The sequence below is a fragment of the Bos grunniens genome, chromosome X, assembly GCF_055505025.1.
Source record: "Bos grunniens cultivar Pamir isolate PY7600 chromosome X, Bosgru_T2T1.0, whole genome shotgun sequence".
Taxonomy (NCBI): Eukaryota; Metazoa; Chordata; class Mammalia; order Artiodactyla; family Bovidae; genus Bos; species Bos grunniens.
In genome coordinates this window covers 81,263,622-81,287,670 of record NC_141194.1, presented here as the reverse complement: position 1 = coordinate 81,287,670, position 24,049 = coordinate 81,263,622, and the positions used below count along the sequence as shown (strand labels likewise).

General features: G+C 36.7%; 1 long non-coding RNA gene and 1 pseudogene across 1 annotated transcript in view; one reads left to right on the top strand and one right to left on the bottom strand.

Moving 5' to 3' along the window:
* The window catches only part of LOC147340761 (uncharacterized), a 150,112-nt gene extending 126,726 nt beyond the window's left edge, over positions 1-23,386 (top strand). The window contains exon 3 of the long non-coding RNA XR_015159124.1: positions 21,127-23,386. This is a non-coding gene — a long non-coding RNA (uncharacterized LOC147340761). The remainder of the gene's footprint in view (positions 1-21,126) is intronic.
* LOC147340762 (glyceraldehyde-3-phosphate dehydrogenase pseudogene) lies at positions 17,359-18,268 on the bottom strand (annotated as a pseudogene).
* Positions 23,387-24,049: the final 663 nt, after the last annotated feature.

Genomic DNA, 24,049 nt, shown 5'->3' with positions numbered 1-24,049 from the left:
AGGCTCATTTGTCCATGGGATTATCCAGGCAAGGATACTGGAGTGGATTGCCATGCCCTCCTCCAGGGGGTCTCTACTGAGCCACCAGGGAAGCCCATGTGTGTGAAAGAGAGCAAGTAAACAAAAGAGAGTGGGTGAGAGTGACAAAACAGTTACATTATTGCATATGTCCTATCCCAGCTCTATGATTATGTATTTTTCAAAGAGCCCTGTTTCCTTTTATTGGAGAATGCTTTTATTGTATACTAGGTTTGCTCATTGGTATGAGTATCATTGCTTCTAGTCCACTTAGCAGACAGAGCAAGGAAATACATGTTTTTATACCAACCCATGCATATACACATACCTATGGATGCTTTCTGTGTGTAAGTGTCTGGAATATAACTATATTAAAGTTAAGCAAGAGTTCATAAGGGTATCTTCAACTTCATCCCACTATCACATGCATATGTCTACACTTTGCCCCTTGCTGGTCTATAACCAACACAAAGGAATCTGATTTAACCATCTACTATTTTCTCAATTGTTCAGTTCCTATATACAAGGAGAGCAGTTTCAGAATTGTTAACCTGTTCCCCTCTATGAAACACCTTTATTAACTAGATTACAGTGCTTATACACTTTTTTTTTCTGTCTTTAGTTTCACTGACTCTGCTCATTTACTAAGTTACTTAGAATAGCACTTTCCCTCCACCCCCTTCAGTGAAGTTGTTCCATACATTTATAATAAAGTTAGATTATTTTATCACTGTCTGTTCCATCTTGGGATTTCCAACCTCTTAAAAGATTTTTCACATTTATACATCAAAGTTTAATATTTTTTCTATAAGGCATTATGAGTTTCAAAAAGTACATGATATCATGCATCAACAATTAAAGTTTTTTTGCCCATAAAAAAATTATCTGTGATTCCTCTATTCAGACCTCCCCACACTGAATCCATTAAAACCACTGATATATGTACTATCTCTAGAATGCCATATAAATAGTAATGCAATATGTAGCCTTTTAAAGACTTTTTTTTTTAAACTTAGTAATGTGGACTTAAGATTTTTCCATGTGTTTGTGTAGCTTCAAAGCTCATTTATTTTTATTGCTGAATAGTACTCCATTATACAGATACAGCACAGCTTATTCATTCATATATTGAAAGATATCTTGGCTGCTTCTGATCTTTAGAGATTTTAAATAAATCTGCTAGGAAAATTTGTGTTCAGGTTTTTGTGTGAACCTAAGTTTTCAAATTACCTGAAACCTAGGATCATCATTGCTGGATTGTATAAAATTATGTTTAGCTTTGTAAGTAATTGGCAAATTGTCTTCCAAAGTGATTTTAGTGTATTTGATCTTTGGCAGTGTAGTCTTATTGTTTTATTTTGCTTCTGGTATATTTTTCAAGGTTGACTCAGTTAATGAGTGAAGTTTCATTTCTTGATTTTATAAATATCTATCGATATTGCTGTTCTCTTATTAATTTTTTATGGAATTGAAGTGATTTACAAGATGTCTAGTTTAATGTTGCCCTTTAGTGTCAGTCTAGCAAAGTCCAGGTTCTTTAGTTTTATTTGCTGCTACTTTTCTCTGTTTACTTTGATTGTGAGGGGTTGTGAATGCCATGAATCTTTGATTTGAAGTGTATCTTATATTTTTCACGACACTGACATTAAAATTTCCCTTTATTCTTCTTTTTCCCTTCATCATCCTATTGCCATACTTCTTCCTTCCTTTTAGCCTTTATTCCAAGGGATTGTAAAACTCCCTTTAAATTTCACCTAGCTCTAAATTGCCTCTGGCCCTTTAAATCAAGTTTATTTAGAAACTTATTAACTATAGTTCAAACTCTGATCTGCCTGGATACTTTCCCACTGTATTTAAATTTAGGGTTGTATTAAACTTTTGGTACACATTGCAAATCACCCTTATGCCTCTTTGTTAGCCTCAGTACTAGAAAGTTACAGCCTTTGTAGCCTGCATTTGCTCCTCACAAAGTCCTGTAGCTGGCATATGTGTGGGATCATGAGTGTGTGATGGTGGGCTGAGTACTACTGATTTTCCCTCTTTTTGCTCAAAGTCATTTTGAAGTTTTAGTGTTCTCAGTCCTGAAATAATGCTGAGGTATAATTTTGCTGTAAAATGTTCATAGCTCTGAAATTATTTCATATAGTTTATAATTTGGGGAGTTGGTAACTATATACCCTCTTAAGCTTCCTGGAAATTCCAGCTTTCTCTCTTTTTAATGTCATTGCAGAATACTGAATTTTCCAGAGATAATTATAAGATGGGCTTCCCTGGTAGCTCAGCTAGTAATAAATCCACCTGCAATGCAGGAGAACCCAGTTCGACTCTGGGGTCCAGAAGATCCCCTGGAGAAGGGATAGGCTACCCACTCCAGTATTCTTGGGCTTCACTCGTGGCTGAAATGGTAAATAATCTGCCTGCAATATGGGAGACCCCAGTTGAATTCCTGGGTTAAGAAGGTCCCCTGGAAAAGGGATAGGCTACCCAAGTATTCTTGCTTTGAGAATTCCATGGACAGAGGAGCCTGGCAGGCTATTATCTGTGGGGTTGCAAAGCATTGGAGACAACTGAGTGACTTTCATTTTCAATTACAAGATAAAGTGTGTAACATAGAAGATATGAGTGGAAACCTTGGACTCAAGCCTGAATCATAGTTTTGGCTTCTCTTTTGGGAAAAATTGAACTTGTTTAAGTCTATTTTATAATGCTATTGTGAGGATTAAGTATGAAAACAATATAAGAAGTGCCATGTGTAAAGTATGCTACATGTGGACAGCTATTGAGTATCACCAACTAAAAAGACAAGATAATAGAAATAATCAGATATTGTCATGAAAAGTAAAATCTGTCAAAGCCAAGTTTACTCTAGTAGATGTTCAACTGGAAAAAATGTAGAATAGGTTGAAAGAAAGAAAGAAAGAAAGAAAGTGAAATCACTCAGTTGTGTCTGACGCTTTGTGACTCCGTGGACTGTAGTCCACCAGGCTCCTCTGTTCATGGGATTCTCCAGGCAAGAATACTGGAGTGGCTTGCCATTTCCTTCTCCAGGGGGTCTTCCAGACCCAGGGATTGAACCAAGGTCTCCTGCATTGCAGACAGATGCTTTAACCTCTGAGCCATTTTGCCGCTCTAGGTTTTGTAATCAATATTTACATTAAAATTGATGAAGAAAAAAATTCAGAACCTCTTCTTATTTGGTTAATATTCTAGGAATTCTATAATTTTTGTCAAGTGCTCATTTACTAATTTCCAATAAATAGATAAAATTATTCCTACATTTTTAATCCTAAAGTATATGAAATCACGATTTTGCTCTACTAGTTTTTTTTTTTTTTGTACACTAATTTAATAAAACTAATAGGAATGTAAACTTTTCCTGTCCCATGTTTCAACAAAATGTCATTTTAACTTTCATAATAATTTTGAACAGAGTCTTCTGGCTATGCAATTTTTTTATATGAAGCATGTGCTGTGCTGTGCTCTTTCACTTAGTCGTGTCCGACTCTTTGTGACCCCATGGACTGTAGCACACCAGGCTCCTCTGTCCTTGGATTTCCTGGGCAAGAATACTAGAGTCCCATTTCCTCCTCCAGGGGATCTTCCTGACCCAGTGATCAAACCAGTGTCTCCTGCATTAGCAGACAGATTCTTTACCACTAGTGCCACCTAGGAAGCCCAAAATGAAATATAGTTGATGTTTCAGTTCAGTTCAGACGCTCAGTTGTGTCCGACTCTTTGTGACCCCATGGACTTCAGAATGCCAAGTTGATGTACAATATTATACTAGTTGCAAGTGCAACACGTAATGATTTAACATTTGCAAAAGTATGAAATGATCACCACAATATGTCTAGTGACCAGTCTAACCTCTGTCTCCATACAAGTTAATTAAGATATTATTACCATATTGCTTATGCTGTCTATCACACCCCATGATTTATTCATTATATAACTGGAGATTTAAAACTTAATCACCTTAATTCATTTCATCCACCCCTAACTCCTCCCCTCTGGCAGCCAATCACTTTTTTTCTCTGTATTTATGAGTCTGTCCCCTTTGTTTTGTTTTTTCTTTTATAGATGCTATATGTAAGCAACATCATGTGTTATTTGACTTTCTCTGACTTATTTTACATAGTGTAATACCTTCTAGAAGCATTTATCTCGTCATAAATGGAAATATTTCATTTTTATGAATAACATCACAATATACATGTATATTTACAAATATAAATACACACCCACCAGACCTTCTTTATCCTTTCACCTATCAATTGACACATTCCTTACATTCCTTGACTACTGAAGATAATAAATAATGCTGTAATAAACACTGAAGTACATATATCTTCTAAAACTAGTTTTTTAATTCTTTAGATAAATACCCAGAAGTGAAATTGCTAGATCATATGGTAGTTATATTCTTCATTTTTTGAGGAATCTCCATACTGTTTTACATAGTGGGTATACCAATTTGCAATCCCACCTACAGTACGTGACAGTTTCCTATTTTCCACATCCTTGCCAACACTTACATGTTCCTCTTTGATGATAGCTATTCTGACAATTGTGAAGAGGTATTTTATTATCATTATGTACATTATTACCAGTAATTGATCTGTTCAAACCTCAGATATGCAGATGACACCACCCTTATGGCAGAAATGAAGAACTAAAGAGCCTCTTGATGAAAATGAAAGAAGAGAGTGAAAAAGTTGGCTTAAAGCTCAACATTCAGAAAATGAAGATCATGGCATCCAGTCCCATCACTTCATGGCAAATAGATGGGGAAACAATGGAAAGAGTGGCAGACTTTATTTTTTGAGCTCCAAAATCACTGCAGATGGTGACTGCAGCCATGAAATTAAAAGACACTTACTCCTTGGAAGGGAAGTTATGACCAACCTAGACAGCATATTCAAAAGCAGAGACATTACTTTGCCAACAAAGGTTCATCTTGTCAAGGGTATGGTTTTTCCAGTAGTCATGTACAGATGTGAGAGTTGGACTGTAAAGAAAGCTGAGAGCCAAAGAATTGATGCTTTTGAACTGTGGTGTTGGAGAAGACTCTTGAGAATCCCTTGGACAGCAAGCAGATCAAACCAGTCCATCCTAAGGGAAATCAGTCCTGAATATTCATTGGAAGGACTGATCATGAAGCTGAAACTCCAATACTTTGGCTACCTGATGCGAAGAGCTGACTCATTTGAAAAGACCCTGATGCTGGGAAAGATTGAAGGCAGGAGGAGAAGGGGATGACAGAGGATGAGATGGTTGGATGGCATCGCCAATTCAGTGGAGATGAGTTTAAGTAAACTCCGGGAGTTGGTGATGGATAGGGAGGCCTGGCGTGCTGTGGTCCATGGGGTCATGAAGAGTCAGAGCGACTGACCTGAACTGAATTGGTCTGTTCATATTTTCTATTTTTTCCTGATTCCCTCTTGGGACATTATTTCAATGAACTTAACCATTTCTTCTATGTTGTGCGCTTGATTGGTGTTTAATTTTTCATGGTGACCTCTTATGATGCTTTGTATTTCTCAGGTGTTAGTTGTAATATATTCTTTCATTTCTGATACTATTTATTTGAGCCCTCTCTTTTTTGCCTTGATGAGTTTGCCTGAAGGTTTATTTACTTTATTTTTTCAAAGAACCAGCTCTTAGTTTCATTTATCTTTTACATTGATTTTAAGGCTCTGTTTCATTTTATTCTGCTCTCAAATTATGACTGTTTTCCTTCTACTCAGTTTGGTTTTCTTTGTTCTTATCTTTCTAGTGTAAGATCTTATCTTACACTATCTTATCTTATCTTTAGGTGTTTATTTAGGTTATCTTTAGGTTGTTTATTTGAGACTTTTTTCCTTGTTTCCTGAGATAGACTTCCATCACTATAAACTTCCTTCTTAGGAATGCCCTTGCTGGTGTCTCAAAGATTCTAAATCAGTGTGTTTCCATTTTGATTTATCTTCAAGTATATATATATATATATATATATATTTTTATATTTTGACTTCTTCAAAGACCTAATCATTGTTTAGTAGCATATTGTTTCAGTTCAGTTCAGATCAGTTGTTCAGTCATGTCTGACTTTTTGCAACCCCATGAACTGTAGCATGCCCGGCTTCCCTGTCCATCACCAACTCTCAGAACTTACTCAAACCCATGTCCATTGAGTCAGTGATGCCATCCAACCATCTCATCCTCTGTCGTCCCCTTCTCCTCCTGCCTTCAATCTTTCCCAGCATCAGGGTCTTTTCAATGAATCAGTTCTTCGCATCATGTGGCCAAAGTATTAGAGTTTCAGCTTCATCATCAGTCCTTCCAATGAATATAAAGGATCAATTTCCTGTAGGATGGACTGGTTTGATCTGCTTGCAGTCCAAGGGACTCTCAAGAGTCTTCTCCAACACCACAGTTCAAAAGCATCAGTTCTTCAGTGCTCAGCCTTCTTTATGGTCCAAATCTCACATCCATACATGACTATTGGAAAAACCATAGCTTGGACTATATGGACCTTTGTTGGCAAAGCAATGTCTCTGCTTTTCAATATGCTGTCTAGGTTGGTCATAATTTCCCTTCCAAGGAGTAAGCGTCTTTTAATTTCATGGCTGCAGTCACCATCTGCAGTGATTTTGGGGCCCAAGAAAATAAAGTCTGTCATTGTTTCCATTGTTTCCCCATCTATTTGCCATGAGGTGATGGACCAGATGCCACAATCTTCATTTTTTAAATGCTGAATTTTAAAGCATATTGCTTAGCATCCCCAAATCTGTATTGTTTTGCAGTTTTTTTCTTATAGTTGATTTCTAGTCTCATACCAGTCTCAGAAAAGATGCTGTATGTGGTTTTAGCCATCTTAAATTTATTGAAACATGATTTGTGAACTAGCGTGTAATCTATCCTGGAGAATATCCCATGTGCATATGAAAAGAATGTATATTCTGCTATGTTGGGATGAAATATTTCATATATATGTCTATATATAGAATTGGTATAGACTTTAAAGATTCAAGAGACAGTTTTCTATAACAGGTTAACCTGGGGGTATCCTCTAATGCACATTAGGGAAGTCTCCTTACGTACAGTTGGGAAGGTTCCCTGGAGGAGGAAATGGCAACCCTGTCCAGTATTTTTGCCTAGAGAATCCCATGGACAGAGGAGCCTGGTGGGCCACACTCCACAGGGCCACAAAAAGTCGGACACAACTGAGTGATTAATACTATACACACACACATAAATATAAATTTTAAATCCATCTGGTCTAATGTCTAATGAGTCTTTTAAGGTAAATATTTTCTTATTAATTTTCTGTCAAGAAGTCTATCCATTGAAGTAAGTGAGCTGTTAACGTTCCCTACTTTTATTGTGCTACTTTCACTTTCTCCCTTTATGTCTGTTAATATTTGCTTTATGTGTGTTAGTTGCTTAGTCGTGTACAACTCTTTGCGACCCAATGTACTGTGCCTGCCAGGCTCCTCTGTCCATGGGATTCTCCAGGCACCAATACTGGAGAGTGTTGCCATTTCCTTCTCCAGGGTATCTTCCTGACCCAGGGATTGAACCCTGGTCTCCTGCATTGCAGGCAGATTCTTTATCATCTGTTCCACCAGGGAAGCCTGCTTTATGTATTTAGCTTCTATATTGGGCACATATATATTTACAATTGTATATTCTTTTTGAAATTGCCTTTTTATCATTATATATGGTCTTTGTCTCTTGCTAAAATCTTTGTTTTAAAGTCTCTTTTGTCTGATACAAATATTTCTATCTCAGTTTTATTTTCACTTGAATAGACTACCTTTTTTCCTCTCCTTTCAGTCTGTGTGTCTTTGTAAATCTGAAGTGAGTCTCTTGTAGGCAGCATATTATGTGAGTCTTATTTTTTTTAATACATTCAGCCACTCTATTTTGATTAGAGCATTTAGTCCATTTACACTTAAAGAAATTATTGATAGGGATGTACTTATTGGCATTTTGTTAATTATTTTATGATTGTTTATGCAGGTTTTTTTTTTTTTGTTGTTGTTGTTGTTGTTCCTTTCTATTTTTGTTCTTCTCCCTTGTGATTTGATGACTATTCTTAGTGTTATGTTTGGATTCCTTTCTGTGTGTGTTTGTCTATTATAATTTTTTGGTTTATGGTTACCATGAGGTTCGTGTATAACTATATATATGTGTACACACATTACACACACACACACATACACACATATATATATATAATTATATATATATGATTGTTTTAAGTTGATCTCATAAGTTTAAACTCATTCTGATACCTCTTCATTTTTACTCTGCCCCCAATCCTTAATGTTTTTGACATGATGTTTTACTGTTTATTGTGGATATAGATTATTTTACTATCCTTGTCTTTTAATCTTCCTAGTAGTTTTATAAGTGGTTGATATCTTGTTTACACTGTATATTTGCATTTACAAATGAGATTTTTCCCATCATAATTTTCATATTTCTAGTGGTGTTATTCCCTTTTTGCTTAGTGAAGTACCTTTAACATTTCTTTTAAAGCCTGTTTAGTGCTTTAAACTCTGAACTCTTCTTAGCTTTTTTTCTTTTCTGTAAAACTCTCTCTGTCCTTCAAATTGGAATAATAGCCTTGCCAGTATAGTATTCTTGGCTGTAGATTTTTCCTTTTCATCACTTTGAATATATCATGCTACTCCCTTCTGGCCTGCAGAATTTCTGCTCTGAATTCAACCAAGAATACTATGGGAGTTTCTTTGTATGTAACTAGGTGCTTTCTTGATGCTTTTCAGGTTATTATTTTTTTTTTCCATTCCATTATAATACATGTTGATGTGAAACTCTTCGGGTTCATCTTATTTGGCATTCTCTGGGCTTCCTGGACGTGGATGTCTCTTTCCTTTCCAAGATTAGTGAACTTTTCAGCTAGCATTTCTTCAAATAATTTCTTTGCCCCTTCTGCTCTCTCTTCTCTTTATTAGATCCTTATAATGTAAACATTTGTTAGACTTGATGTTTCAGAAGTCTCATAAAATATCTTTATTTAATTTTCCTTTATTTTTTCCATTCAGCTTGGATGATTTCCACTATTGTCTTCCAGTTCACTGATCCATTCTTCTGTATCATTAAATTTACTGTTGATTCCATCTAGTGTATTTTTTACTTTAATTATTATATTTTTCAGCACTGCTGGTTGTTCTTAGTTTTTCCAGCTCTGTGTTACAATTTTCACTGTGTTCATATATTCTTCCAAGTTCACTGAGCATCTTTATGAGCATTACGTTGAATTCTTTATTGGGTAGATTGCTTATGCCCACTTTGTTTACTTCTATTTTTGAGGGTTTTGTCTTATTCATTCATTTAAAACATATTCCTGTCTCCTCATTTTTCCTAAAACTCTATGTTTCTCCACAGTAGGTAGGGTGGTTACATTTCTCTCTTGGAGAGGTAGCCTTACATAGGAAATGTCTTGTTAGGCCCAGCATTGCACTCCTCTCGGTCACCAGAACTATATGCTCTAGTTTGCTTCTTGTGTGTGCCCTTCTGCTTTAGTGGGGCTTACTACTGTGGACACAATGGTAGGTAGAGCTGCTCCCAGCCTGTTTGGTTCCAGGCCCTGTATCTAGCAATGGTTGCTGACCTGCTGGTTGGTGAGGTTGTGTCCTGGCATGGCTGGCTTCATGACCCATGGGATCCTGGGTGTGTTGCAGGCCTGCTGATAGGCGGGGCCAGGGTCCAGCACAGTTGTGTAAATAGCTAGGGATGTTCTGGGGCTTGTGCTGTATTGTTGGTGGCTAGAATCGAGTCTCATGGTTGCCGATTGCTGGACTCCTTAGGGTCCAGGACTGGTGTGGGTCCTTTGCTTAAATTACTGTTTTTCCATATATTAGGGGAATAATTAAGGAATATTCTACAATTTTGCTTTTGGCTCACTGGTAATTTATCCATTAAAAATTTTTTTTTTGCGCTCACAAATCCAAGTTTTGTATTAATATTATAGAACTTTAAATTCATCTAATAATTATTTCGTAAATATTTGCTTTAGACAAAATTATAATACAGATGCAGTCAAACAGTTTCTTGATAGAAAGCTACATGGAGAAAAAATAAAACATTAACTTTAAACAGTCAACCTTATTCTTCAAATTTACATATATTTTGATCTTTCCAAATAATATTTGAATTGAAAAATTCCTGATCTTTTGAGAATTTAAATTTTGTGCATTATGGTTTTTCTAGATTACTTGAAGAACAATTTTTTCTGTATATACACAGCTACTTAGTAATGTACAATTTCATGAAAATACCAATTCTTAGTTTCTAAAAGGAAAAAAGCAAATATTGATGTTTAGCTATACCTGAACCAAAGTATTATTGCATAAATCAAAACATAAAAGGTTTTGAGACTTCCCTAGTGGTCCAGTCTTTAAGACTCCACCCATGCCACTCCAGAGGGCACAGTTTCAATCTCTGGTCAGGGAATTAAGATCCCACATGCTGTGTGGTGCAGCACCCTGCCCCTAATCCAAAATAAAAAATTTACAGCTCAAAACCATAATGTTTGACTTATCTGGTGTGTTTCATATAATAAAATTGATGTTACTAAATAGTCATGATTCTAATTAAAGGCTTTGTTGATTACTCCTGTGAAGATATAACAAAGTCTCAATGTGATGTGTTCTTTGAATGTAGCAAGAAGCAAGTAATTCTGTAAGATATTGCTAAGTAACTTCTTGCATCACAAGAGGAAATTGGCAGAACTCTGAAGAGAGTAATAGTGTTCTGTGATTTTTCCCTGCAGTCAGTTTCAATTCATGCTATCAGTGACCTCATGATATCTGCTTTGTGCCAAAGTTCTACCCTAAGCAAAACTCCCATAGGAGAAACCCATAGAAAAGCCTGAAAAAGGCACCTTTCAAATGAATGCATGTTTAATAATAAAATCACAACCATTTTGGCAGACCCATTGGGTCAGAGTTAGGGCTGGTAGACATGGTCCACAGAAATAAGTTGTAATTTACTGCCCCTTAGGTAGAAGCTTGTTGTATCTATTTATGTCTTTGTACTTTTCAAAGTTGTATTTTTTTTTTTTTTTCAATTAATTGGAGCTGTGGTAAAGTAAAAGCCCTGATCTGATTTGCTGTTAGGCTTTTTGCTGACCTTTGAAAATGCCAAATAAAGAATTGCTCTGTAGGTCCAGTGGTTAAGATTGCTTCCATTGCATGGGGCACAGGTTCTATCCCTAATTGGGGAAGTAAGATCCCATATTACTTGCAGTGTGGCAAAAAAAAAAAAAAAAGCTAAATGAGAGGAAAAAATTGCAAAGAAAACCTGTGTACTGGGAAGCAGGTTGTGGGGAGCTACTGTCATGGAGGGTGAAAAGTCAGATATTTAGGTTCAGAACTTTACTACAGACCAGCAGTACATTCAAAAATACATTTTTAAAAGATATTAATAAGAATTCTGTTTTATTATGTTTGCCAAAGAAAATATTCTCTGTTAACTCTGGGAACTATGTTAACAACCACAATATTTAGCTAAATCTATGCAATATTTAGCTAAATCTGTCACTAACTGCCTCAAATAGAACTACTGCATAAAAGCAGAAACATACTCATTAAATATAGCTGAAAATCATATCATTAGCATGAATATCTCATGTATGAATTACTTTAATCCAAAGCAAAATAAAACCTTTTCTGCAAGCAATTTATAACATGCAAAATTTTGTTGGTGCTTATTAACAAGAAATAAACCAATTTCAATTCATTGACTGACTTAAGGTCCCACTGATGCATTTAAGGTTTGAGCTTTCTAACAGCGCCTTGCCCTATACTGAGATTTAAAAAAAAAAAAAAAAAAAAATCTGCATTTTTTTGTAGCCTGAACTTGTACCTTATGGGTAAGCTGAATGTGTATTATAGAATGTCAACTTTTTAGTTAAATGTATGATATGTTTCAAAAGAGAAGCTGGCTATTTTTTCTTTGTTTTTCATTTGTAATGTCCTGAACACTGAAGAAATTTTTGAAAAAATTGCTCAAGGTAAAAACCAATTTTCTTTAGGATATCTCTGAATATCCTTCACAACCAGACTCAGGCAATGGAGTTCTCTAAACCTTAATTCAAATATTCAATAATAGTTGATGTGAGTACAACCAAAATATATTTTAAAGCTAATAAAGAGTATAGTACATCTTTTGACTTGATTTTTACCTACATAAATATTTGAAGAAATGAAGTAGCAGATCCTTATTGGCGGCTATGTCTTCAATGTCTAATAAATATTTCGGGGCTAGGAGATCTTGTTTTGGAATCCACATATTCTGGGTTTTTGTTAATTAAATTCAAATAATATGTGAATTTAGAGACAATGACATCTCTATTTTCCTTAACTTCTAACTAAAAACTAACATTTCATTTGGAAGGCAGGCAACAGATCACTGCAATATTGGTAATGCATATTTGTCAACAATAAGAAAGAAAGTGAAGTCACTCAGTCGTGTCTGACTCTTTGTGACCCCATGGACTGTAGCCTACTAGGCTCCTCTGTCCATGGAATTTTCCAGACAAGAGTACTGGAATGGGTTGCCATTTCCTTCTCCAGTGTCAGCAATAGACAACACAGGTAATTTTGTGTCTCATAAAATTCACTATAACTAGAGTAAAATTAAATTAACCTCATCTTATTTCAAAATTTTTACCATTTTAGAGCTGATACTAGATCTTGTTATCCAGTGTGTTAAAATGAAGCAAGTATATTACTATAATATAAAAATATATATATATATATATTGATAGCTATATTTCAATATAACTTCTGTAATCTGTAAATGAGTATTTACAAATTAAATATTCATTTAAATAAATAAAGCTGAGCGCAAGAGGAGAAGGGGGAGATGGAGGATGAGATGGCTGGATGGCATCACCAACTCGATGGACATGAATTTGAGCAAGCTCCGGGAGTTGGTGATGGACAGGGAAGCCTGGTGTTCTGCAGTCCATGGGATTACAAAGAGTCAGACTTGACAGAGTGACTGAACTATAACTAACTACATTAAACTTTCCTACTTCAAGTGGTTATTCTAAGGATATGGTGCTTAGAATCATCCCTGACACAAAGTATTTGCTATTGTCACCTGCTTTTAGAGATCTTCATCATTCTACTGAATATACAGAGCACGTTCCCAAAACGTAACCACATAATGTAGGATGTAATATAGCAAAAATGAACAATGAAAGTGATAGTTATTTTAAGAATCCAAAGAAAGTGATAAATTAGAGTTGTATTTCTTTAGGATGACTTCATGGAGGTAAGAGATTGGCATTAGCTGGGTTTGATGGAGGAAATCCTATGGTGTCCTCAAACTTGTAAAGTTGGATTTATCACAGTGCATGCATAGGTGCGTATAAAACCTGGAATGGATTTTAGGACTACTTTGGTATCCCATGAGGTGGTATAAAAGCATGAATTATGTCATTGATGGTCTCAATATTTGCCTATGTGATTACTGTTGTTGCTCTCATGGAAAATTGATTTTGATCAAGAAAAGCAGTGTAGCAGCGTATGGAAAGCATAGGTACCTGAATCAGCTGGCCATGGTTTTAAATCCCACTTCTATAGTTTGATGCAAATTGCTTAAATTTTTTTACATTTTTTGGCATAAGATTCTGTTTACTTGCTCATTCAGCAAATATTTATTATTTATTTTGCACCAGGTACTATGCTAAGTTCTGAAGATTAAACAAATAAGATACATAGTTAAAACTGAAACTGAAGTTGCTTAGTTGCATCCGACTCTTTGCGACCCCATAGACAGTAGCCTACCAGGCTCCTCTGTCCATGGGATTTTCCAGGCAGTAGTACTGGAGTGGATTGCCATTTCCTTCTCCAGGGGATCTTCCCAACCCAGGGCTCAAACCTGGGTCTCCTGCATTGCAGACAGATGCTTTACCATCTGAACCACCAGGGAAGATACATAGACCTACATGCAATTCAGTCTCTGAAAGAGAAAATTATAAAATTATACCTACCTCATAGGGTTGTATTGAAAATTAGAAGTGTTATAAATTCATGTTGTAAAATCATAAAATGTAAATACAGCAATATATTTAAATTCTATGGCATCACGTCTAGCCTATAGTAGGTCCGCAATAAATGGTAACTGATATTATTGTTACAAACTCTTAAAGGTATTTTAAAGATTCTCAAGTGATCCTAACATAGAGACAGATCTAGAGCAGTGGTTCTCAAACTAAATTGCAATTAGAATTATTTTTGAAGTTTATAAACTACTGATCATGGGCCCCACCCCCAGAAATTGATTTACTTGAACTCAGGAGTAGCCTGGGTGTTGGCTTTTTAAAAATCTCCTCAGGTAATTGTATATTGCAGCCATGGTTGTGCACAACTGAGAAAATACCAACTGCAAATCTGCCAAATATAATGCATTTGACTTTTTGTTTTCCTTTTCTGTCCTACATGTTCAGTGATAGTATTTATTAGAGATTTTGACAAATGCAACTTTATAATGACAAGACTTCTCATATAACATAAAATTGGAGAAAAATAAGGAAGATGTGCCTGTTCATTTACTTATTTATAGTGTTACAGGGATAGAATACATGGATTCTATACAGGTTTGATTAGCAGTGCTGGAGAGCATCTGCCTGTTTACACTATAACAGGGATTAAGGTGAGGGTGTTATGTTACTGTTGTCATCCTTGTTATCATCATTTCAGCACTGTTTATTGAGTTTTACAGCCAGAAATTAAGAAAGTGTGTGTGTATGTGTACACTTCTCATAACAACCCTGTACCTAATTTAATATTATTTAGAGATGAGTAAAAATATATTTATGATAAATAACTTGACCATGTTTAGCAGCCTAGTTAATTGCAAAACCTGGATTTAAAACCAGTTTTGCCTGACTTTAAAACATGCATGCTTAGTTACTTTATACTGTCTAATAAAGAAATGATACTTTACCTATATTTTAAAGTCCTTTCCTTGTTATAATCAGAAATATTCCTTCATTCTCTTGTATGTCATCTGGCTTTGAAATTGTTGCTCTTCTAGTTTTCCAGTGTATTTTATGCTTTCTTTGTGACACTTAGGCTGGCATTCATCTCCAATTTTATCTGATATTTAGTATCTGCTTTAATTCTTAAACAAATGTAAATATGATTATTCTATATTACAAATGGTGGTAATGGTGACAGCCTTCAAAATGACTTATGCCAGCACACCCCTGAGGCTCATATGTTGTGACTATCCCGAACTTTGTTGTTCAGATGCTCAGTTGTGTGCAACTCTTTGCAACTCCATGGACTGCAGCACGCCAGGCTTCCCTGTCCTTCACCATCTCATATAGACTGCTCAAACTCATGTCCATTGAGTCTATGATGCCTTCTAGCCATCTCAGCCTCTGTTGCCCCTTTCTCCTCTTACCCTCAATCTTTCCCAGCATCAGGGAAGTCAGCTCTTCACATCAGCAAGTCAGCTCTTCACATCAGATGGCCAAAGTATTGGAGCTTCAGCATCAGTCCTTCCAATGTATATTCAGAGTTGATTTCCTTGAGGATATACTGATTTGATATCCTTGCTGTCCAAGGGACTCTCAAGAGTTTTCTCCAATACTGCAGTTCAAAAGCATCTATTCTTCAGCGCTCAGCTTTCTTTATGGTCCAACTCTCACATCCATACATGATTACTGGAAAAGTCATAGTGTTGACTATATGGACCTTTGTCGATAAAGTGATGTCTCTGCTTTTTAATATGCTGTCTAGTTTGGTCATAGCTTTTCTTTCAAGGAGCAAGTATCTTTTAGTTTCATGGCTACTGTCACCATACACAGTGATTTTGGAACCCAAGAAAATAGTCTGTCAATGTTTCTATTGTTTCCCCATCTATTTGCCATGAAGTGATGGGACTGGATGCCATGATCTTACTTTTATGAATGTTGAGTTTTAAGCCTGCTTTTTCACTCTCCTCTTTAACTTTTGTCAAGAGGCTCTTTAGTTCTTCTTCACTTTCATCCTTCACTAAGGATGGTGTCATCTGCATATCTGAGGTTATTGATATTTCTCCTGGCAATCTTGATTCCAGTTTGAACTTCATCCAGATCAGCAAAACCATTTTTATAGGGTATTTCATAAAACACAGAAGATAACATATTGCTTTAGATACTTTAATGTATAATGAAGGCTTTGGGGATTTCTATTTACACTGAATTAAAGGAAGAGAATGGCAATTTAATTGTGGCAAGATTTGTTTATCCTATCCTTCTCTACTTCGGTATCAGCTATTTTAATGGTTTCCAGTGACACTAAGGGGCCAGTGACACTACCAGGCTCCTTCATCCATGGGATTTTCTAGGCAAGAGTACTGGAGTGGGTTGCCGTTTCCTTCTTCAGGGAATCTTCCCGACCCAGGGATTGAACCCAGGTCTCCCTCATTGTAGACAGATGCTTAACCGTCTGAGCTACCAGGGAAGTCCTTTCTAAAGGGTAGTATTCAAATTTAGTGGTATTCATTTTTTATAGAAAAATATGCTTAGAGAAGATCTTAAAATTGTTTATAACCCCTCTTCAATTAGATGTAACAGTTTAGAATTTTATGAGCATACTTGTCAAGTGATCTCTCTCTCCTTTTGAGGAGTATATGTGGAAACAGAAACAAAGAATATAAACAAACAGAGAAGACAAACAAAGAATACAAACAAACAGAATATGAATGTTTCAGTAAATTCTAGGGATGGAAAAAGTTCTGTTCGTTATTGACTCCAATTCTATATACAATTGCTATTCTGGATAAATGATAGTGACTTCTTTTGTACGTTTAGGCTTTGAGATTTTTCCTAATCAAGCAGGGTAGGATATATAAATAGAAGTACACATATACACACATGCACACATCATACAGCACAGGCCTTCAGAATCAGATTTTGATCCTATTGGATCTGTAGTTGTCTAACTTCAAGTAACTTTGTTCAGTATCAGTTTTCTAATCTATAAAATGGAGATAAAATGCATCATTCAGTGGGTTAACATGAAAAGTAAACAAGACAAAAATACGTGTGTAGCAGATTGAAAAATATACAGTTCAAAAGTTGGTAACAGAATTTCTCTCATGGAAAGAATTGTCTTTATTTAGAAAAGTAAAGTACTTATTTAGGCTGGGTATTTTCCATTGATGGTACATAATAAGGTAAGGCTCACTAAGTCCCTCCTCTTCAGGGTTTCTGGGATGGAAAGATGTGATACTCTCAGTATGTTGGGGTGATCCAGTTGAGGTGAGTACCCCAACAGCTGAGGGCCTCTCTCACGCTCTCACTGGGGCTGGAGATCCAGGGTGCTCTTATTCCCCAGAGGCTATGTGGACCATGAGGCCCACTACTCTGTCTGTAGCCAAATTCACTGTCATACCAGGAAATGAGCTTGACAAGGTGGCTGTTAAGGGCAATGCCAGCCTCAGCATCCAGGGAGGAAGAGTGGGTGTCACTGCTAAAATTGCAATAGAAAACTTGGTTTTCAGTATAGCCTAGAATAGTCTTTAGTGAGCCTTGCAGTGCCTGCTTTACCTCTTCTTGATACCATCGTATTTAGCAGCTTTCTCCAGGAAGTGGGTCAGATCTACATCAGACACACTGGGAATGGAGACATGGAAGGCCATGCCAGAGAACTTCCCATTGAGCTCAGGACGATCTTGCCCCAAAGCCTTTGCAGTGCCAGTGGAAGCAGGGATGATGTTCTCAGCAGTTCGTCATCCATCCCAGGACAGTTTCCCTTGGGGGCCCATCATGATCTTCTGGCTTGCAGTGATGGTATGAACTGTGGTCATGAGTCCCTCTACAGTGATACTGACCAGGTGTGCCAAGCAGGTGGTAGTGCACGTGGCATTTCTGACCATCTTGAGGGAGCTGTACTTCTTATGGTTCATGCCCATCACAAATATGGGATATCAACAGAAGGGACAGTGATGATTAGCCTTTTGAATAACCCTTCATGTGAGCCCCAACCTTCTTGAAAGTAGTGAGGACACCAGTGGACTCTATAACATACTCAGTACCAGTGGCACTCCATTTGATATTGACAGAATCTTGCTCCTAAAAAATGAAAGTGGGCTTTCCACTGATGGCAAGCTTCCTCTTCTCAGACTGGACTGTGCCATTGAACTTGCCATGGGTGGAATCACACTGGAACATATAAACCATGTAGTTGAGGTCAGTGAAGCAGTCATTGATGGTAATATTCACTTTATCATAGTTAAACGCAACTGGTGAGCAAGTGCCCAATACAGCCAAATATGTCTTGGGCCCATGGCTGGCATTACATAAGGAAATATGGCTGGCTGTTGAATGGGAAGGGGCAGAGAGACTAAACTTTTTAGGTATGAAGATAAGGTCCTGAAACCAGGTTTAAGAAAAAGTACTCTTGCCTGGAAAATCCCTCAGACAGAGGAGCCTGGTAGGCTGCAGTCCATGGGGTTGCTAAGAGTCGGGCACGGCTGAGTGACTTCACTTTCACTTTTCACTTTCATGCGTTGGAGGAGGAAATGGCAACCCACTCCAGTGTTCTTGCCTGGAGAATCCCAGGGATGGGGAAGCCTGGTGGGCTGCCGTCTGTGGGGTCGCACAGAGTTGGACATGAGTGAAGTGACTTAGCAGCAGAAGCAGCAGCAATAGAAAATAATTAAAACTCTGCTTGAGAAGTGAATAGATTTTGTGGGTCACGGGGAGAAAGTAAAGAGATAATCAATTGAAATTATGGAATTCTAAGCTATGGAGGCTTCCCAGGTGGCGCTATTGGTAAGGAACCTGCCTGCCAATGCAGAAGACATAAGAGATGTGGGTTCAACCCCTGGGTCGGAAGATCCCCTGGAAAAGGGCATGGCAACCCACCCCAGTATTGTTGCCTGGAGAATCCCATGGACAGCGGAGCCTGGTGGGCTACAATTCATAGGATTGCAAAGAGTTGGACACGGCTGAAGTGACTTAGCACACAAGGCACGGAGAAGTGAAAGTGAAAGTGTATGGAGGAGTAGGTGGTTCCAAAAAGGCCCTTAAGAACATAAATAACTAATTTCAGTTCTTGCTGTTCTTGCCATGTAAGATTCTTCTACCTGCTCATGGTGGTGGTGGTGGTTTAGTAGCTAAGTCATGTCTGACTCTTGCAACCCCATGGACTGTAGCCTGCCAGGCTCCTCTGCCCAGGGGATTCTCCAGGCAAGAATACTGGAGGGGGTTGCCATTTCCTTCTCCATCTACCTGCTCATACCTTTAGTAAAGTATGCTACACACAAAAATGCCTGTTGTAAATAATTATTAATGATTTAGTACAGAGAAGAAGAAAATATTGGTATGATATTACAGAATAAGATTCAGATGTCAGTAAAATCAGGGCCTTAAAGTCAGAAGTAAAAAAAAAAAAAAAATAGTAAACCCCTAGAAGGACAGGAATCTTGGGGAGAATGTTCAGCTCCAAAGAAGGAATAATATATGCTTAAATTAATTTATCTAAATGTAGGTAAATGTTGGATTGTACTCTAGGAGTGACTGAACTAAAGTGAGAAAAAGAACGAATAGTTTCAAATATCACCTTTTGTTTTCCCATAATTGAAATTAGTTGGTCCCTCCTTCACCCTTCCAAAGGAAAATTCATATGCATGGCTACCACCTCTAGAACACTGAGTTTCTTGAAGGTAGAGGACATTCAATACTAATTGCTAGATTCCTATTGTTCATCAAGACTTAGCCTGAAATAGTTAAATGAACCACAGTGATGAAAAGCTGAATATAGTGCCCCAACAACATGAGAAGATAGAGAAAACCTGGACATATAGTATAGATTTACTTTGCAGACATTGTGGGCTTGGTTCCAGAATGAATATTGCAATATAGCAAGTCATGAAGCATGTTTCCCAGCACACATAAAATTTATGTTTATACTATACTGTAGTCTATTAAGTGTGTAATAACATAACAGATAAGGGGTTAATACCCAGAATATTCAAAGAATTTCTAAAATAATAACAATATTTTTTCAAAATACTGTTAATATAAAGGGAAATTGGCAGCAAAACAAAACTATAATATTTATTTTCTTCTATTTTGCATACATGCTTGCTCAGTCGCTTCAGTCACGTCCAACTCTGTGCAAACTCATGGACATTAGCCTGCCATGCTCCTCTGTCCATGGGGATTCTCCAGGCAAGAATACTGGAGTGGGTTGCCATGCCCCTCTCCATTCTTCTACCTTGTGAGACTGTAATTATTTGTGAAGGGAAATAATGCTTTTGAGAAGATGCATTTGAAGTGGTGAATACATAGTGTGTACTTGATTTACATTCCTTTCTCTACTGGGAAGGACGTAGTGTGGACTATGGCCTTTACTGTTTCTGCAAAAAGAACAAATCTTGCCTATTTAAGTCAAAGATATGAAATTCAGCAGTGAAACAAGTATAAGATTATGATTAGCCAGATTCTTCTTTATCCTTCCTTCAGTTCAGTTCAGTTCAGTCACTCAGTTGTGTCCGACTCTTTGCGACCCGATGAATCACAGCATGCCAGGCCTCCCTGTCCATCACCAACTCTCAGAGTTCATTTAAACTTATGTCCATCAAGTAGGTGATGCCATCCAGCCATCTCATCCTCTGTCGTCCCCTTCTCCTCCTGCCCCCAATCCCTCCCAGCATCAGAGTCTTTTCCAATGAGTCAACTCTTCACATGAGGTGGCCAAAGTACTGGAGTTTCAGCTTTAGCATCATTCCTTCCAAAGAACACCCAGGGCTGATCTCCTTTAGAATGGACTGGTTGGATCTCCTTGAAGGCCAAGGGACTCTCAAGAGTCTTCTCCAACACCACAGTTCAAAAGCATCAATTCTTCAGTGCTCAGCTTTCTTCACAGTCCAACTCTCACATCCATACATGACCCCTGGAAAAAAACATAGCCTTGACTAGGAAATCCTTATTTTCAAGACTGATTTAGTTATTACAAAAATCAGTTTCTACTTTTTCATTGCATGTAGAATTTTAAGTGTGTGTTTTTTTTTGTTTGTTTTGACTAAAGCTAAATATTTACCTATCCTATGACTCAGCTACTCTATTCTTTGTTGTTGTTGTTTCAGTTGCTACATCGTGTTGGACTATTTCTGACCCCATGGACGGTAGCCCGCCAGTCTTCTCTCTCCATGGGATTTCCCAGGCAAGAATACTGGAATGACTTGCTATTTCCTCCTCCAGGTGATCTTCCCTACCCAGGGATCAAACTCAGGTGTCCTGCATTGGCAGGCTGAGCCACCTGAGAAGTCTGTTATTCCTATGTACATATAAATCCCAGAGAAGAGAGGACATATATCCACTAAAAACAAGTACTGACAGCTTCTTAACAACTTTATTCATTGTAGGGCCAAACTGGAAATAATCTAATTGCCCATTAAAAGTATAATGTATAAATAAGCTGTGGTATACACTGTATAATGTTAAATAGTAATGAAAATAAAATACTTCATTAAAATACTTGAATATTAAAAATATAACTGAGTGAAAGAAGCAGCACAAAAAATAACATTGCATAATATTATTTTTTATGAAATTAAAAAGCTGGCAAAATTAATACATTGCAACTGAATTAAAAATAGTGACTTCTTCTGGGAAGGGTGTCTATAATGGGAAGAGAGGTATCTGGGATTAGAAGCACATGAAGGAACCTGATAGAGTATAGTTATTGTTCTATACCATCACCAGTATATGTGTCATAGGACTGTACAATAATATTGCTGTACTTCACTCACTTTCCAGATTTTACTCATTTTAAATTTTTAAAAAATTATGAAATGAAGCTCTGACTAAAAAACTTGGTAAATGTTGAAAGACTAGCAAATTTAAGACAATGAAAAACTTGCCAGATTTGAAGCAAAAATGGTGCCTGTTTGTTAATTTCATTCATATGCTCATACCTTTGATTCTGTGACAACCTGTTTTATTGATATTATTATTGCTATTTTTATATGAAATAAGCACATTTCTACCAGTTTTCATTCCCTCATAGGAAACTTTGTGTAGCATAAATAATAATAGATTCTGGTCTAGAAGATTTGAGTTTGAATACTTTTCTTCCATATACAAGCTGGTTGACTTTTACGCTATTTCAAAATTATAATTATTCTCATTGTGTAGACGGAGAAGGCAACGGCACCCCACTCCAGTACTCTTGCCTGGAAAATCCCATGGATGGAGCCTGGAAGGCTGCAGTCCATGGGCTCGCTGAGGGTCGGACATGACTGAGCGACTTCACTTTCACTTTTCACTTTCATGCATTGGAGAAGGAAATGGCAACCCACTCCAGTGTTCTTGCCTGGAGAATCCCAGGGATGGGGAAGCCTGGTGGGCTGCCGTCTATGGGGTCACACAGAGTCGGACATGACTGAAGTGACTTAGCAATAGCAATAGCATTGTGCAGAAGAGGAGAAAAAAATTCCTCTAATTAAAGTGCCTTAGGATGAATAGTATAAACATATTGATATTTTTTCCAGTCTTCTTTTTTTGTGCATTATATTTTATTTAGCCATTATACTTTGTATTTAATGCTGTAATGGATTTCAATTTACATTTTTAGCATAATTACTTTGACATGTCACTCAGCAGCCATTGCAATTAATATTTTTGTGTCATATACTTCTATAACTACCATTTCAAAATCATCACATGACCACATTTTCTTTTTTCGCTTTTTGCAGAGACCTTAATATATTCTGATATTTTCTTGCTTATTTATATGTTTAATTTTATCTCTGACTCTCCCCATATGAATGTAATTTTCATGAGAGAGAATGCTTTGTGTGTCTAGTTCAATGTACGATACAGGTGTAAAAATATTTTTTTACCTATTTAATTTTAATTACTTGCTAAAAAAATAATCCATTGACTAGAAATATATTTATCCATTCCTTTATTTGAAACAGTTGTAAAAAAACACTCTAATCAACACCTTATAGCTCTCTATTTTACAGTATTTCACAGAAGTGAATAGATATATTTATATCATAGGGCATGAATTTTGAAATAAGCAAGTCAGTTAACTTTTAAAAATTTCAGTGTCATTTGTGAAAAAATATAAAAATTTATAGCAATATCATCGTCTGAGCTTGTTGAGATGTTTAAATGAGGTAATTGAAGGGAGGTACCTTGTAAATTCTACAGTAATATATTCATGAAAGAACTATTATTATATCTTGACAGTGCTTATGAGCATATATTAATTTTTATATGTGATATTTATTATGTAATTGAACTATGATACTGCAATATGGAAGAATCACTCAGGATACCACGCTTGAAGAAATCTTAACACTGCTGCCTAATAAAGTTATGGGTAGAGCAGGAGTCCATGTTATAAAGTAGTGTGTACTTCTTTATAAGAAGCACTAGAGTTTAAATACATGCTGTGTGTGAACAAAAGCCAAACTGATAAGATAGCTCTGTGTAACTAGTGCTGGTATGCGTACTAAGTCCTATGGCTTATAGGAAAGAGTAATAGGATGTTACTGTTGAGTCCATAGGAATGAGTGGGTAGGATTGGAATGATGTAGGAATAGGGAAATGTGATTATTTAAATTTTTGTTCACAGTGTTAGCTGAAAAATTATTTTTCAGTCTGAAATACTGAGAATTAGAAGGTTTGAATTAAAAATAATAGAGATATTGGAAATAAAGTTGCTATGTACAAAAAAAATAACAGATGTATGTGAGAAATGAAGAGGAAAGGTTGACAGGTTTGGGTAACTTATCATTATATAAGGGATGAGCAAAATGAATGAGTTTCCCATCCTCATTTGAGAGAATCATTATGTTCAAGGGAAAATGAGGAAGTAACTAGGTAATTGAAGGGCATTCATAGAAATGTTCATAAGGCAATTTATATTAAGAAACTTGAGCTCTGAAGATCGGATAGGTCAAGTCTATATATCTAGAGAAGATAATTGAAGGTATGAGACGGAATTCACCAGGGTAGGTAATTTAGAACAGTAATTCCGTGGTTAGGAACTAAGAC